Here is a 15,670-nt window from a genome sequence, read left to right as displayed (position 1 = left end):
TATATATTTAATTATAACATGATATTTACTAGTATAAATATGAAGTTATTAGTGACAGCAATAATTGTAACTGTCATAAATTACTGTTATTTGAGAAATTGTTATTGGAGAGATTATGTTGATATTATTATCAGAGCTTCCCTGCTCTATGATAGCTGCTTAAAAATTACCCTTATATAGTTATTTTAAATACATGCTTTTTACAATTTTTTTTTTAAATAATGCTTTCCAGGGGTGGGGGTCCTGTGAACAGAGCAGGTGCTTCCTTTCTTTTTCCACAGGGATTTGTGCCAATTAAGAAGTATCTCCTGAATTGTCGAAATGAGGCACTCCATTGCTGGCCTTGTTAGACAGCCTCGGGATTACTCATCAATAACTTCACTGAAGAGTTTTAACTTCTTAATCAGTAGAGTGAAATGCGTGAACAAATGGACTGTCATTCACACAGGGGAACAAACACCTTCATCTTAGCCAAGTAACTTTAGTAAAAAGACAGACATTTGATCCAAGTCACTGAAATATATACCTCAAAGCAGAAAGAGTATAGTTCCAGTATAGAATCAGTTTAATGCTCGATACACCTTCTGTCGGGGTTATTCAATCTGAAAATGGTTGAAGACTGCATCTTCTGCCATTGATAACAGAACTCCCATGACTTTAGCGGTGCACAATCAGGCCCTATGTTCCTACCTCCAAAATAATGTAAAATTTATAAAAAGCTGCATTTTCAAGATAAAATAAGTTTTATGAATATGGATTTAGCTGCTACCAAAGATTTAAAAAAAATCATCTGTAAGATCCTAATAGCTGTAAAGAAGGGGGTGACTTATCACTTGACTAATTATAAACTGGACTGCACAAAACACTTCAAATTCTACTGTACCGAACAATCCTGAACAGGGAAGGTGATGGACAACATGAACTAACAAGGCTTTTAGATAGAGAGATAGTGTTACACAAACCCCATAAATGTGGAGATGTTAGCCACATGATCAATTGCAGAACCACATGATAAATGTATTGTCATGTACCTTTCATGGCCTCATCTGCTGCCTGCCCACTAATCCATCTCCCTAGGATTCAGCAGAAAATCCCAAAGGCCTGAACAGTTCAAGCTGCTGCCGTTTATTCTGAATCCACCTGCCTGAGAAATCTTTCCTCTTTCCCCACCAAATACGGAATTTCCTCCTGCTGAGGTGAGGATTAGCAGCATTCTGTCCTGGGCCTGAGACAGCTGTTCTATACATAAAATGTCTAATATCTTATAGCCCTGCAAGGATAGAAAGGGAGCCTTATGCTACTGAGGGGAAAACTTTGCATCTTCCAAATGAGACCCAACTTCTCACCCTTGAAGATCCTCAAATAAAGGACTTTGAATGCATGGCATTTTTATGTATGAAAAAGCCATTATGGGTCAACTTTAGAGCTATTTATAACTTCTTCTGTATCCTATACAGTTGGACTCATAATAATTAAGGCACCTGCCTTTACAGGTGGAAGGATACCAAAGTTTGATGCTAAAAACATTTTTTAAAATTCTAAAACACTTGTAAAATAGTTTTTTTCTATAACACATGAGACCCAAATACGTGGTGGTGCTCAGGTTTTATTTAATATGCCATTTTTGCTTGACGGTCTCAGGCCTCTGTACCAGACTTTCTATAGGCTGATCTGTATCACTGCCTGTTTGCAGTATAGAGCAGCTTTCAGCCTAGTGTTTCCAGTTCTAGGCTTAACCCAAAGTAAAGCCTGAAGACAAAAATTTCCACTCTGTTTATACCAGTGTAAATCCACACCAAATCTAGTCCAACTTCAGTGATGTGATTCTGAGTGTATTCCAGTACAAGATATTCTGCATTCACATCCCTGTAAGTGAGAGAAGAATTTGAATCTGAACCTTTTGAGGGCTTTTTGTATGGAAAAAGAATTCCCACTATCCTTTGCTGTTTTAAAGGCACACTCCATATTTTTAATACTGTTCACCTGGGATTTTTTCAAATTATGTAGTTGTACTCTCTGCTTTTTCTATCATCTGCCATGCACTTAAGATCAATAATGCAATAAATAATGATGTATCTTCCACCCAAGTAAAAAATTTGACAAGTTTTTGTCCCAGGGCTTGTCTATACGAACAATACATGGGAAGCTGGGGTATAAACCTACCCTGTGCTAGCCTACTGTACACTAACTGTCCATGTGGATCCTGCTGCCACGCACTAGAAGTTCCCCTAGTGTGCTTTGATCTACCCTGCTTTGCAACAGAAGTAGATCAAGGCACACTAGGGAACCTTCAGTGCATTGCAGCAGGGTCCACACAGGCAGTTAGTGTGTGACAGGCTAGTGCGAGGTGGATTTACACCCCAGCTTTTCGCACACTAATTGTTCATGTAGACAAACTCACAACTGAATCTAAAGCTGAATCGTAATGTGTCAACCAAACTTCAATCACTAGCCTAAACTTGAACCAGATGCCAGTGCAATCACCTTGGACCATCTCTAGGTAGAAGTATAGTTTGCAAAAGAAAATATTCAGTGTTAAGTGAATTTAGTGCTGGTGGGAGCGGACAGGTTGAAAGCTCTGGAGACCAAAGTATTCCATACTCATAACAGATATAACATGCAAGTTTCCTCACAAAGTGCCTCGTCAATATGTCCTGGAGAGATCATCCCTAGGAAGTCAGAGACTAGGGGCCAGATTTTCAAAGCTAATTAGGTAACAAAAGATGCAGTTAGGTGCCCAGTAGGGTCCCCAAAACTGCTTAAGCAGGTTAGGCACCTAATTTCCATAGCTTTCATGGGAGTTATGCCTCTAACCTGCTTAGGTGCTTTGGAAAATCTCACTGCATGCTATTTGCATCTTTCAGGAGCTAAATACCTTTACAAATCTGGCCCTCGGACCTTACACAGGGAGTAAGGCTCCCCCGTTGTGGCATCCTAATGGCAGGTGCTTGAACACTTCATGATGGTGCAGTGAAATAACTGCTGAATTATACTAGTAGGTGGCTCTTATTTGCTCCAACCAGGATATCAACAGGCCTAGAGTCCCGTCCCCCCCACCTCCCCAGAAGAGAAAAGTAGGGTCTGGAACAGAGAGGTCTTGTACAGAAAACCACAGGGGGGAAAAAACAAGCATGGGGATAAATCTTAACCTGAAGCATCTGTTTGGTTGTAATCTGAGTTGCCAATAATATCAAACATCAGGAAGGGGGGTCAGTCTGGGCTAAATACTGGGGGTGGAGATTCCGTTTAGAATAGGGTAAGAACCACATGTGGTTACAAGGAGTTTGGCCTCTTCGCCTATTCAGTCTTTATTGTCTCTGCTGGATCTGCCAGCAAGGGCAGAATTTAGTGCCAATGGAGATGGTGGTTTTTGTCATGTGGAAACCTGATCCATGGTTTAAGGTCACCAAGCTAATTGCACCATACCCTGTGAGTACTGTTTCCTGGGCTGGGTTTTAGCTCTAGATGTTAAAGTCTCTGAATCCTGTTACCATTTCTTGGAGCTGTCAATCCCCAGAGTAAAGGAAATATATTCTGGAGAAAATAGGATGTTAATTTTGTTTTGTAAAATACGAACACCGCTCATCAACATAAGTCTATAATTCACAGCTGTGTTACCCAAAGTGAAATGGCTTTTTTTTGGTTTAGCATTCTGCTTATACTTAGAAATCACTGTTTAGGTCTTCTCGTTAGACCAGCCTTTGGCAAAATATATTCTCTCAATTTAATTATCGCTACCGGGACTTTCTAGTGGCATGAGTTTATGTTGACCCACCCATCCTTCCTACCGTGCCACAGTTCTGCACCATTAAGTCTCACTTCAGAAATCTTATCAGGTGGTAGATGTGTTCATCCCTGCAGTGCCTGGTGCAAGGTGAAAGAATAACATCATCCCTCTATTAAAGTAACAATGTATTTGCTTGAAATTCTTTTGGAGGCCAGTCTCTGCTAAAATGTAAATCTGAGATTTCCCTGATACGTGCTCTTATATCAAATTAGCCTCTAGCTCAAAACTGTTCATTAAAATCAGAATTTTGCTGGGCTGGGTTTAATATTTTAATGACACTTGTGACAGACCCAGACCAGTGGGGTACAGGAGTCTGGTAGAGGGCAAATATACTGGTCACTGGATGAGTAGTTTTCTGTTCCCTGAGTGACCAGAGCAGGGGCTGCACTAGAGTAATCAGGAACCTGCTAGAACCAATTAAGGCAGACAGGCTGATTAGAACACCTGCAGCCAATCAAGGCAGGCTAATCAGGGCACCTGGGTTTAAAAAGGAGCTCACTCCAGTCAGGCCAGGGGGAGCCAGAGGAGAGGAAGTGTGTGTGAGGAGCTGGGAGCAAGAGGCACAAGGAGCTGAGAGGGAGAGGGTGTGCTGCTGGAGGACTAAGGAGTACAAGCGTTATCAGACACCAGGAGGAAGGTCCTGTGGTGAGGATAAAGAAGGTGTTTGGAGGAGGCCATGGGGAAGTAGCCCAGGGAGTTGTAGCTATCATGCAGCTGTTACAGGAGGCACTATAGACAGCTGCAATCCACAGGGCCCTGGGCTGGAACCCGGAGTAGAGGGTGGGCCTGGGTTCCCCCCAAACCTCCCAATTCCTGATCAGACACAGGAGGAGTTGACCCAGACTGTGGGGAAGATCACTGAGATGAGCAAATCTGCCAATAAGCGCAGGATCCACCAAGGTAGAGGAGGAACTTTGTCACACACTATTGAAAACAATACAGTTATGGTCAGAATAACTATGGAGTCAGATTCACCCAAGCTGTGTAGGGAGGTGAATTCCCCTGCACCCCAGAGGGATTCTCCCTAAGAGATGACTGACACTGGGACCTTGGTGTTTCACTGGGGAAAGGAAGCTTTAGTTGAAAGTCAAGGCTCTGTAGATGGCTGCTCAGGGCATATGCTGGATCATTACTTACTTGACTGCCCTAAGCAGGCCTTTTCTCTCCGCAGCACCTCCTGCTCTTGCAGATGCAGGAGTCCCCACTGGGTCCTCTAGCAGGGAGGAGATTGAACTTGTTTCTGCAATTGCAATATCCCTCCCACCTCCGGGAGGACTCTCTCCCATCAGAGGCCTCTGCGAGGACTTAGGCAGGTGGAAAAGCATAAACCAAACTGTTCCTCAGTCTTTTGCCTCACAGTAATTTAGATTTCATCTTGCAGTTTTTCTCTACAGGAAATGACTAGTAAGAAGGATTATGCTATAAATGACTGAGCAGCCCAAACTACAATATTTAGCTGGAGCTCTGCATTGAAACTTCCTCTGACGCTGGAGGGGGTTCAGCCTAAGAGTTGCCCTTCAGATCCACCTGGGCTACAAATGCATATTGTGACAATCTGTACTAATGTGGCCAAATCTATTTAGCCTTCCTCAAGGCCCACTGAATGAACTGTGCAAGCTTTCACAAACTGAACTGTATGTTTGGGCTGACACAGATGCGAAAAAGCTGCTCCATTTCTAGAAGCGTTTGTGGTTGGATGTCTTTTTTTTAAATAGGATTTTCACTAGCTCAACTCATTAGTAAATTAGGCCCATAATTGTGGCCGGAAATTCAACTCCAGGGGTTCCAGAGAGAAAGGAGAAGATTTCCTGTTGAAAACCAAAATAGTACAATTATAGCCTAGAGATGTGGAGTCCCCTGCAATGATGTAATTCATTTTGGCTTTGAGCACTGAATTGATGGTATTGTTATCTCATCTGAGAGCTTGGGACAGACTTTTGCTGAGTTCATGAGCTGTAAAGAGCTAACCATTTATGCACATGCAAGTGTCAACAAATCAATCCTTGGCATACATGGCTTCAGTTCACACATTAGCAATTATTTCAGCTAATTGTTAACTAGTGGGTGTTTAACTAACTGAACATCAGCCAAACCAATACACTCACACTCCCTTATAGGGCTGTCTGGCTCTACTACTGGGGCATGTGTGGTGGTGATACCGTGCCACCTCTTTTGGGGGTAGCTAGTCGAGGGACAGCGGATGTTGCTGATGCTGAATAAGGGGTGCAAACAGAACAAAGAACCTTTTTGCCCCCTTTCTCTTCCTTGCACACTCTTGCAGGAGTCAATCACAATGTGAACCTTGCTTTTTAGAGAGACAAGGTGAGTGAGGTAATATCTTATATTGGACCAACTTCTGTTGTGAGAGAAACAAGCTTCCGAGCTACATAGAGCTCTTCTCCAAACATGAACACAAGCTCTGTGTAAGCTCAAAAGCTTCTCTCTCTCACCAACAGAAGTTGGTCCAATAAAAGATATTTCCTCACCCACCTTGTCTCTCTAATATCCTGGGACAATCCTGATTACTACAACAACCTTGTTTTTTAGTCAGTTTTACTCAAGAAAAACTCCCATTGACTTCACTGAGCATTTTGTAGCAGCTGGGACTTAAAGCCTTGGTCCTCGATTTGTGAATTCTTCCCCCAGCATCTCAAATGAAGTGTTATCTTTACAGCAATGCATCACTGAGAATCTCCCATGCTTCCACAATATTCAAGGACTGCCGAAAGGTGTGTTTTAGTTTCTGCTCAGTGAACGTTATCTGAATTATCTTAACTCTTTGGGTCTGTAAAGCTGTGCTAGAAACCTTGCCCTGATTTTCTGTGGAGGGAATTAACTGATCATTATTCCATCAGAGAAAATACAACATTTGCCTGTAATTATGTCTGACATTTGGTCACTACGTTTACAAACTGACTGCACAAAACGTATAGTTAATGTAATTATTCAATAAGAAAATGGTAGGCGGAGCTTAACATTTGCCACATTGATCTGATACCCAAATGTCTAAACAGACACTAAATGCAAATCTAATGCTCACATCATCCCCTCAAACACTCCTACTATTAACCATAATAAGGACATTCAAGGCCCACAATAACTGAATGTACAAAAGAACTTAGTACTTACTGAACTTTCACAAGTAGTCTCAAACCACAATAGCAATTTTAGAATGATTTGGGAGTTACTTAAACCTCTAGCAACTAACAGTTCTACTGCAAAGTGCTTTTAAGAATTGTATCTAGCAGTTTGTAGCCTTTGCGTGGGAAGCTTGATAAAGAGCTTTGAGAATCAGGACCTAAATCTTTTCAAAGTGCCTGAGGGTTCAGACTCATTATCTTGTAAACATAAAGATCTTGTAATCTCCCTGGGCTGATGCTTCTTGCTGAGGCCTCTCTAGTCTTTCAACTTTAATGATTTCACAGTGATTGCACACTGTGCAATTCTAGCATCAACCATTTAATAACTGCCTGTCCTGTCCCTATACTGTCCTCTCTCCCTGAATGTTGTGTAACCCCCCAAGGAGATTACCTAGATTCCTGGGGCTCTGTCTGCTGGCCGCACAGGGAGAGGCACCCTGTCCCTGGTAGGGAGGGGGAGCCAAGGCAGACTCAGAGTCTGCCCAGCAACCAACAGGGAGTGAGATGCCCTTCCCAGGGAGATCGGGAAAGGGGAGAAGCCATTTTTGAGTTAGTCTGGAGCCAGCTAGGGCAAGGCTGGACTGGCTGTGTGGGGAGCTGGTGAGTCCCAGGCCTGCATGCAGGGACCCCCTGAGAACTGGCCTCTAGGGACCTGACAGCAAGATCCCTCAGCTGGGCTTTTCCCTCTGATGACTCCCAGTTTGTAGAGTGTTACTGGGAAACTTCCCCAGCCAGGCTGAGTTAGCCCTCCAGCTCCCTAGGTGAAACCAGTCACCACATGGTCAGCTCTGCTCTGGCTGCTGCTCCAGGGCTGCTGCCTGCTGTGAGTGTGTCTAGATGCTGAGCTAGAAAACTACAGTTTGGATTTTAGTATAGTTGTGTAATCTGCACCTTGAGCTCTGCACCCCTTTGTGGTGAGGGGAAATCCTGGGACCACAAGCAGCCTGACTCCTGTCTGAAGAGGATCCCTGTCAATAGAGATCAGCCCCTCTGCAGTGACTGAGGAGTCCAGAGTCATCTCTGAACCTGAGGATCATTCATGGAGTTTGTGAGTGCACCATCTTTTAGTTAGTCAGTCAGGGAACTTGTTTTGGGGACCCCCTACTCCCTGAACTGTGTCCTCAAGCCAGGGAGTGAGGGTTTGGGGATTTTATAACCTGCTGCATATTAAACCTATAAAGGGACTTACCACCTCCTCCTACTTGTGAGTCCTTTGGGCTGTACTGAACCCAGTCAGCACACTGCTAGACCACTGCGGAGAAGAATTTTGTGGCCATAAATCAATAAGGACCCCAACAAAGTATGTGTACCAATGGGACACTAATCTTATATTTGCTGCATCAGGTTACGTGACTGGGGAAAGTCATGGGTATTATCAGCATGGGCACTGGTGACCCTAAAAATAGTGTTTTACCCTGTTATGTTTATTTGTCTCCTGTTTAATATAATTATTGTGTTGAATATATTGTATGTGTTTGTGTTATTTCTTGGAAGTCTCCAACTATCTGGCGAGTAAGTGGGAATTACCCTGTAATTAAAATTTTCCTCCCAAGCTGCTCTGGTAACCCTGCCAGGAAGGAGCAAGGTGGGTGAAGGCATGGCCAAATAAATTCATAGGAAAAAATAAAGACGATACACCCTGCTAAGTGGGTGGTGGGATCCAGAAAAACCCAGACCTGTCCATCAACACCTGTAAGCAGATTGGCATTAAAAAAGGTAACCAGGTGGAGAGGGGGCACTACAGTTGTTCAGAGGAAACATCCATAACACTGATATTTAACAAGAATATTTGCACACTGTTGCAATAGAGGGATTGCTGGACACTTACGTTAATTCATGGCACTTAAGGTTTTGGTTTAGTCTTTTGCTAGTCTAAAATGTACTAGGGAATGGGACGTGCAATTTTTTTGATACATTTAAAACAAAATAACTTGTTAAAAAATTAGTCATTTGGGGTTAGGTCGCTCAGGGAAACAGTGAGTATAAATGTACACAGTGTCTTATCAAATGCTGACAAAGATTCTTCCTGATATTTAAAACCTTGATCTCCCTTTTTCAAGTTGTCAGTAGACAGTATATTTTCCAAGGGTTCAAAGCACTATTATTTTGTTGCCTTAGACTCCTGTGGCATGGCAGAGATACAAGACACTCTCCTAGCTGAAGATACACTGGAAAATTCTGCTCCTTTTCTCCTCTGCAGTAATAAACTTATGAAATACCCTTCTTCACATGTTCAGTGAATGCCTTCTCACCCCCAAGTGCAAGAGTTGGTGGTCTTTGCATTAGAAGAGGGATTTGGGAAGTAAGGCACCATTAGAACCTTTGGGGACTGATAAATTGAGTGATAAATAGTCAAGAGACACTACAGAATGGTTACATTTCCCTTCAGGTAATAACTTGAAGGGTACATTGCAACACTGACCTCCCAGGGAGTTTATTAAAGGCAATGGTAGGAATTAATAGTGCAGGTTGCCTTTTTGGAGAGACTAATTTGCAAAAATATAGACAAATTAGATAGATACTCTGGAATATGGAACTCCTTTCTGAAGGAACTAAAAGCATCTAGGAGGAGAATCTAAACATTGCTGCAAAGGCCCTAAAACAGCCCTTATGTGGAGAAAACCCATGAAGGAGCTTGGGGATGTCACAAGAGATTTTCCTCCACATTGTTCACCTAGCCCAGTCAACATAGTGTCTGTTTTGTGGGGCTAACCCTGCCTCCACCTTTCAAGGGAACTACACTGCAAGGAGAGTCTGCTTCTGGGTGCTGCCTCGGAACTTCTTGGTGTCAGAACTAAGAAGTGGCCTAGTGGTTCGGCCAGGGACCAGAGCCAGGGGTAGAGCAGGAATCAGGAACCAAGAGTGGGGTTGGAACAAGGCTGGAGCAGGAAGCAGCTGGGGCTGGAACAGGAGCAGTCTGTCAGAACCACCAAGCAGCAGGGGATACTCCTGGTGAGGTAGCAACATTGAGCAGACTGGTGTGGCTACTCTTATGGGGAGCCTATATCCCTGGCCTTGGGATCACCTGGATAGACCTTTGCCTGTGGATTGGCTGAGCCCTAGTTGATTGATGTGGAGCCCCGAGGCAATCATACTCAGGGATGGCTCATCAGCCTAAGGCTCAGAGAGCACTCATTAGGCTCACAAATGACTCATTAAATTACCCCCTCTTCAAAAGATGCCTACCAGGTGTCTTTGAGCCAAGTTTATCATGGTGTGACCAATGGAATTCTTGAAGCAGGTCAGGTGCATGTATATTTTTGTCTGGCTCCCATAACCCTCCCAATCAACAGAGTACATGGGTTTTCCTTGAGAGAATTTTGGAGGCCTAGATCTGCTTCACTAGATATTCCTCAGGCCCCTGGACTACGATGGGTGGATATGGCAGTTGTACTCATCCGAGGGAGGAGTGGTCAGTGTAATTTTTCAGCAAGTAGATGTAAAATACTGGGTGCATTTTCATCGCCCTAGGCAGTTGGAGTTTGAAGGCCACAGGGCTGATCTGCTGGATCACCCAGAATTGGACAAGATATCAGTAATCTGACTTCCTTGAAGGCTGAGTAGAGTCAAGGTATTGTGTTGGAGCCATACTTTATCTCCAACTGCAATTTGAGGGGTTGCCCACTGATGGAGGTCAATGTAATGCTTCTAATCTCTTTTGGCTAACTCTAGGTGGGTTTTCAGTTCTTCCTGGATGCAGTGAAGGTCTTTGAAAAGGTTGGAAACTGCAAGTACCTAGGAGGCTTGTGGCACGGATGGGTGAAACCAAGGGTGGAAACCATATTTGTCATAAAAAGGACTCTGGCAGGTTGATCAGTGGTCAGAATTATTGTATGTGAATTTGGTGAAGGGAAGGAGGGAATCAGCAGTGGAATCAGAGCACCAAGATGTTAGTGTGGGGGAATCTTCATCTGAGCACAGACATCATAGGAGTCAATATAGGACTTAACATACAGATGTAGTTTTGGCCACCAGAAATATCGAGAGAACAGCCGCAATATTTTCCAATGGCCAGCCAGGGGCAAATTGTAGCAGACCTGGAGTATTGCTGGACGTGGTTCACCATTAGGGACATAGATCTAGTCCCTAAATGTGAGAAACCTATTCTTGGAAGAGAATTTTGAGTCAGGACCTAAGTCTGTACAGGTTGACATAAGCTTGACATTTACTACAAATGGATTGTGGGATAGGAAGGGCTTCACAAAAGAAAGCAAGTCATTGTTCATCATCACATGGGTGAAACGGCAGGGTTTCATACTCTGGTAAGTTCAGAACCCTTATTTTTCTTGTCCAAGTACTCACCCTTGCAGTCCAGTATATATGATTTACCATTCTGGGTATATGGATGACAGGTTAGTGTTCATCTGAACCTGAATAAAAAAAAGGGACCACTGGATGCTGGTTAAGAGCCCTTGAAGTTCACGGGTAGTCCAAGTTCTTATGATCTGTATATATCTGGACCAGGAAATGTGAATCTTGGTGATGCCATTCCTCAAAAGCAGCCTTGATGGCCACTAGTTCTTTGTCACAGAATTCATAGTTTTCTTTCATGGCCATGAGTTTCTGGGAATAAAATGCACAAGAGAGGAGTACATTCTGGTGCCTGTGCTGTTGTGACAAAACTGCTCTGATCACATAATTGGAGGTGTCTCCTCCAGCAATGAAGGATTTTGCCAGGTCCAGATGTACCAAGATGGGTGCTGATATAAATGCTTCCTTTGATCTATTAAAGGCAACTTGGGCCTCCTGAATCCAAGTAAATGTGGTATTCTTCTGGAGCAGCAGGGTAATTGGGGTCACCACCTTCAAAAAGTCCTTGATAATTTTTTGGTAAAAATTGGCAAGCCCCAGGAAGCACAGGACATCACGGACATTCCTTGAGGCTGCCCAGTCCACAATTGTGTACATGCTGCAGGGGTCCATACCTAATCCATCAGAAGAAATGACACAGCCTAAGAAGTCAAGAGAAAAGCTGTCAAACTCACAGTTCTTGGGTTTTCCATGCAGGCTGTACACTTGGAGACATTCGAGCTTACATCTGGAAGTGTTGATCATGAAGGGTTTGACTTTCCAAAAAGATGAGGAGGTCATCTAGGTAGATCCCCACGAACTGGTCTAAAACATCCCTGAAAATATCATTGACAAAGTGCTGGAATGTGGCTAGGGCATTGGAGAGACCAAAAGGCATAATCAGATATTCAAAATGTCCATAATGGGTGCAAAATGCTGTTTTTCATTTGTTGCTCTCCCAGATATGGACTAGGTTGTAAACCCATGAAGATTGAGTTTGGTAAATACCTTGGTGGAACAGATCCTTTCCAACAGCTCTTTGATCAGTGGCAAATCCTACTTGTCCATATAAAGGTACAAGGTACAAGGTTCTTTTTCACAAATAAAACTGGGGCCTCAGCAGGAGATGTGGTTGGACGGATGAAGTTCTTTGCAGGATTCTTGTCAAGGTATTCTTGTAGGGCCCTGAATTCTGGCTCTGATAAGGAGTAAATCCAGCCAAATGGAATTTTAGCCCCTGGGTGGAGATGGATGGGACAATTGTAGGTCTGTGCAGGGCCAAAATATTAGCTTTCCTTTAATCAAATATGTCAACAAACTCTTGATATTTCACAGGGATTAATGAGCTGTTGGCTCCTTGAATCTGCTGGGCACAGAAGGCAGTAGGTTTCTCAGCACTGGTTCTTGTTTCCTTGGCCCTTGACTCACCTAGACATGATTGTCAGCAGTAGCTCAACTCAAATCATATCTTGAGCTTCTTCCATGAGATGTGTGGATCATGCACTGAGAACTAAGGAATACCAAGCATGATCAGAAAGCAAGGTGACATAATCTGAAATGCAGAGTCTCTGATCTCAGATTTCAGTTTAGATCCAGAGTGGGCTTCCATTTCACCAGAAGTTGTGTTGCCTTAGTGAATCCAACATCTATTAAATTACTAGATGCACCAGAATCCACTAGTTCAAGTTGGGTGAAATTCACCCCAGATGTAGCTGGGACCCAGAGACAGCAAGACCTGATGGTTTGGAGGATGACAATTCATGACTGCCAAGAGGGGACTTGCATGGAGGACTCAACTCTGAGGTTATGTCCACCTCTAATGGTGCTGGACATGATCATTTCCCCAGGTCTGCCCAAGGTCTAGATTTAAGGAGGCACTCATGGAAAAGTGGCCCTGCCTCCCAAAATACAGGCAAAGATGGTTCTGCGGTCGATATGCCTTCTCCTGATCTGTGAGATACCTTTGCGTCACATCAATCTGCATAGGCTCCAGCTCTGGGATAGCTCGATGGGATGGCTGGAACAAAACAGGACGAGGCTGGAGTTGTGGGTATTACCTCTTCTATTCTTGGCATCACTGGAACAAACAACTGTCAGTCTGGAGGTACTGCTCAATATATGAGTCCAAACTAATGGGAGATTCAACCTGTGCCAATTAATCTTTTCATGTCATAGTTCAGAGCCTGGCAGAAATAGTAAAACTGTGCTGCCTCATTCCACTCTGTATTGGGGACCAGATGCTGAAAACGGGCAGATAGGCTGAGACGGGCTGATGGCCTTGCTGGAGAAACTACAGGGTGGGCTTGGTGGTACAGGTGTGATTTGGATCCTCAAATATTACAGAGAAGGCCTGGATGAACTTGTTGATTAGATTGGTCTGTTCCAGGAGCAGTGAGGCCCCCACAGGGCTTCAGCAGTCAATAAACTGATAAGCCCCAGCTTGGTCTGATCAGTGGGATAGATTGTAGGATGCATCAGGAACAAAAGGCAGCACTGGTTATGAAAACCACAGAACTATTGGTGGTTTCAATCAAATCTTTCTGGCAATGGAACCTTCAGATATTGTAGCTGGCTGTATTAGGGTTACTGTGGCTGCCAGGATCTGTGAGCAGAGGGAGGCATTCTCCAGATGCAACTGGGCAACTTGATTCCAAAGGCTCTGGACCAACTCTGTCATCTCTGGAGCATTGCCAGCAGATCGAGGGAAGTGATTATTCCCCTCTATTCAGCACTGGTGAGGCCACATCTGGAGTATTGCATCAAGTTTTGGGGCTCTCACTACAGAAAGGATGTGAACAAATTGGAGAGAGTCCAGCAGAGGGCAATGAAAATGATTAGAGGGCTGGGCACATGACTTATGAGGACAGACTTATGAGATGCGTGAGCGGGGATTTGATAGCAGCCTTCAGCTACCTGAAGGGGGGTTCCAAGGAGGATGGAGCTAGGCTGTTCTCAGTGGTGGCAGATGACAGAACAAGGAGTGGTGGTCTCAAGTTGCAGGGGGAAGGTCTAGGTTGGATATTAGGAAACACTATTTCACTGGGAGGATAGTGAAGCACTGGAATGGGTTACCTAGAGAGGTGGTGGAATCTCCATCCTTAGAGGTTTTTAAGGTCAGGCTTGACAAAGCCCTGGCTGGGATGATTTAGCTGGGGTTGGTCCTGCTTTGAGCAAGGGGTTGGACTAGATGACCTCCTGAGGTCTCTTCCAACCCTAATTTTCTATGTTTCTGTCTCGGTGATGGACATTCCAGGGGTCTCCATCTCAGCTGCTGGAGCCAGCACAAAAGGAGGTAGTCTGCACAAACTATCAGAAACTGAGACGTGGATGGTCATGCCTAGTGGTTGAGGCAACAGCAATCAGGTCTAGTGGTTGGAGCAGCAGCTGTGAGACCTAGTGGTCGGGCTCTGGAATGGAGCCAGGGGTCAGAGCAGAAATCAAGAACCAAGAGATGGGCTGGAACAAGGCTAGAGCAGGAGCAGTCACAGGCTGGGACTGGGGCAGTCTGTCAGAATTACCAAGCAGCTGCTCCATGGTAGCGACGTTGAGCAGACTCGGAATGGCTGCTCTCATTGGAAGCCTGTATCCCTGGCCTTGAGATCACCTGGTTAGACCTTCATCTATTGGCTGAGCTCTGGTTGATTGATGTGGAGCTCTCAGGTAATCAGGCTGAGGGATGACACGTTACATGAGAGTGTATGAGGGGAGTTCCACAGCACAGAAATGATTCATGTAAAAATTAAACTCAGTTAAAAGTTAGATTCAGTTCCTATTAAATATTATTGTGGAACCTTTGCAGGGTTAGTAGGGGCCCGTTGTGCCCCAGCCTTAGGTATGCCACCACCTGCCCTACCCTCTCACTCAACCTCATGTAGTCTGGAGATCCGGAGTTCACAGAGGCAGCACTCTCCATTTTCACACCTCCTGGCTGGGGATCCACATTGTTTTCATTCCCTCTGCCTGACCACCCTATTCCTGGCAATGTAAGACTCCCAAAACAGTGGAAACAGCACATTTCTACTGTACTATGGTGCAAGCTGTAGAGACCATTCAAGAGATTCACACTCCATACTCTAGAAAAATCTCTGTGGGAGTGCAGAAACAATGTGGCGTGGGTGGGCTGAGCTATTGTATCCTTTCATGGTATGGGCCCAGTGGTCCACAAACCTGTATGTGATGGGAGAAGTGGCCTCCAACTACTACTCCTGCCTATAGCTTGTAATAGCAATGGCATAATGGGTGTGCATGAGCAACATTTCACTGGGCCTACACAAGCCTCCATCCCAACCCACACCGATAGAGAAAAAGGTACAAACATACTCACCGAGATTATATAAATAACATTTAGTCGAACTCAAACATCTACAATTTAGCCTGATTTTTTTCCCTCACGAGTGATGGCCTTGTGACCGGGGCCTGGTAAAATGTACCCATTTCCTCCCATTTACTTGGA

At 44.3% G+C, this 15,670-nt stretch overlaps 2 protein-coding genes across 5 annotated transcripts in view; one reads left to right on the top strand and one right to left on the bottom strand.

Annotated features, from left to right (window-relative positions):
* The window catches only part of FAM181A (family with sequence similarity 181 member A), a 227,070-nt gene that overhangs the window by 89,165 nt on the left and 122,235 nt on the right, over positions 1 to 15,670 (top strand). The window lies entirely within an intron of this gene.
* The window catches only part of PRIMA1 (proline rich membrane anchor 1), an 84,906-nt gene that overhangs the window by 57,885 nt on the left and 11,351 nt on the right, over positions 1 to 15,670 (bottom strand). The gene's annotated exons all lie outside the window — the stretch shown is intronic.

Source organism: Mauremys mutica, chromosome 4, assembly GCF_020497125.1.
Source record: "Mauremys mutica isolate MM-2020 ecotype Southern chromosome 4, ASM2049712v1, whole genome shotgun sequence".
NCBI classification, from domain to species: domain Eukaryota; kingdom Metazoa; phylum Chordata; order Testudines; family Geoemydidae; genus Mauremys; species Mauremys mutica.
Note: the sequence above shows the minus strand (reverse complement) of the source record. Positions and strands in the feature narration are given on the sequence as shown.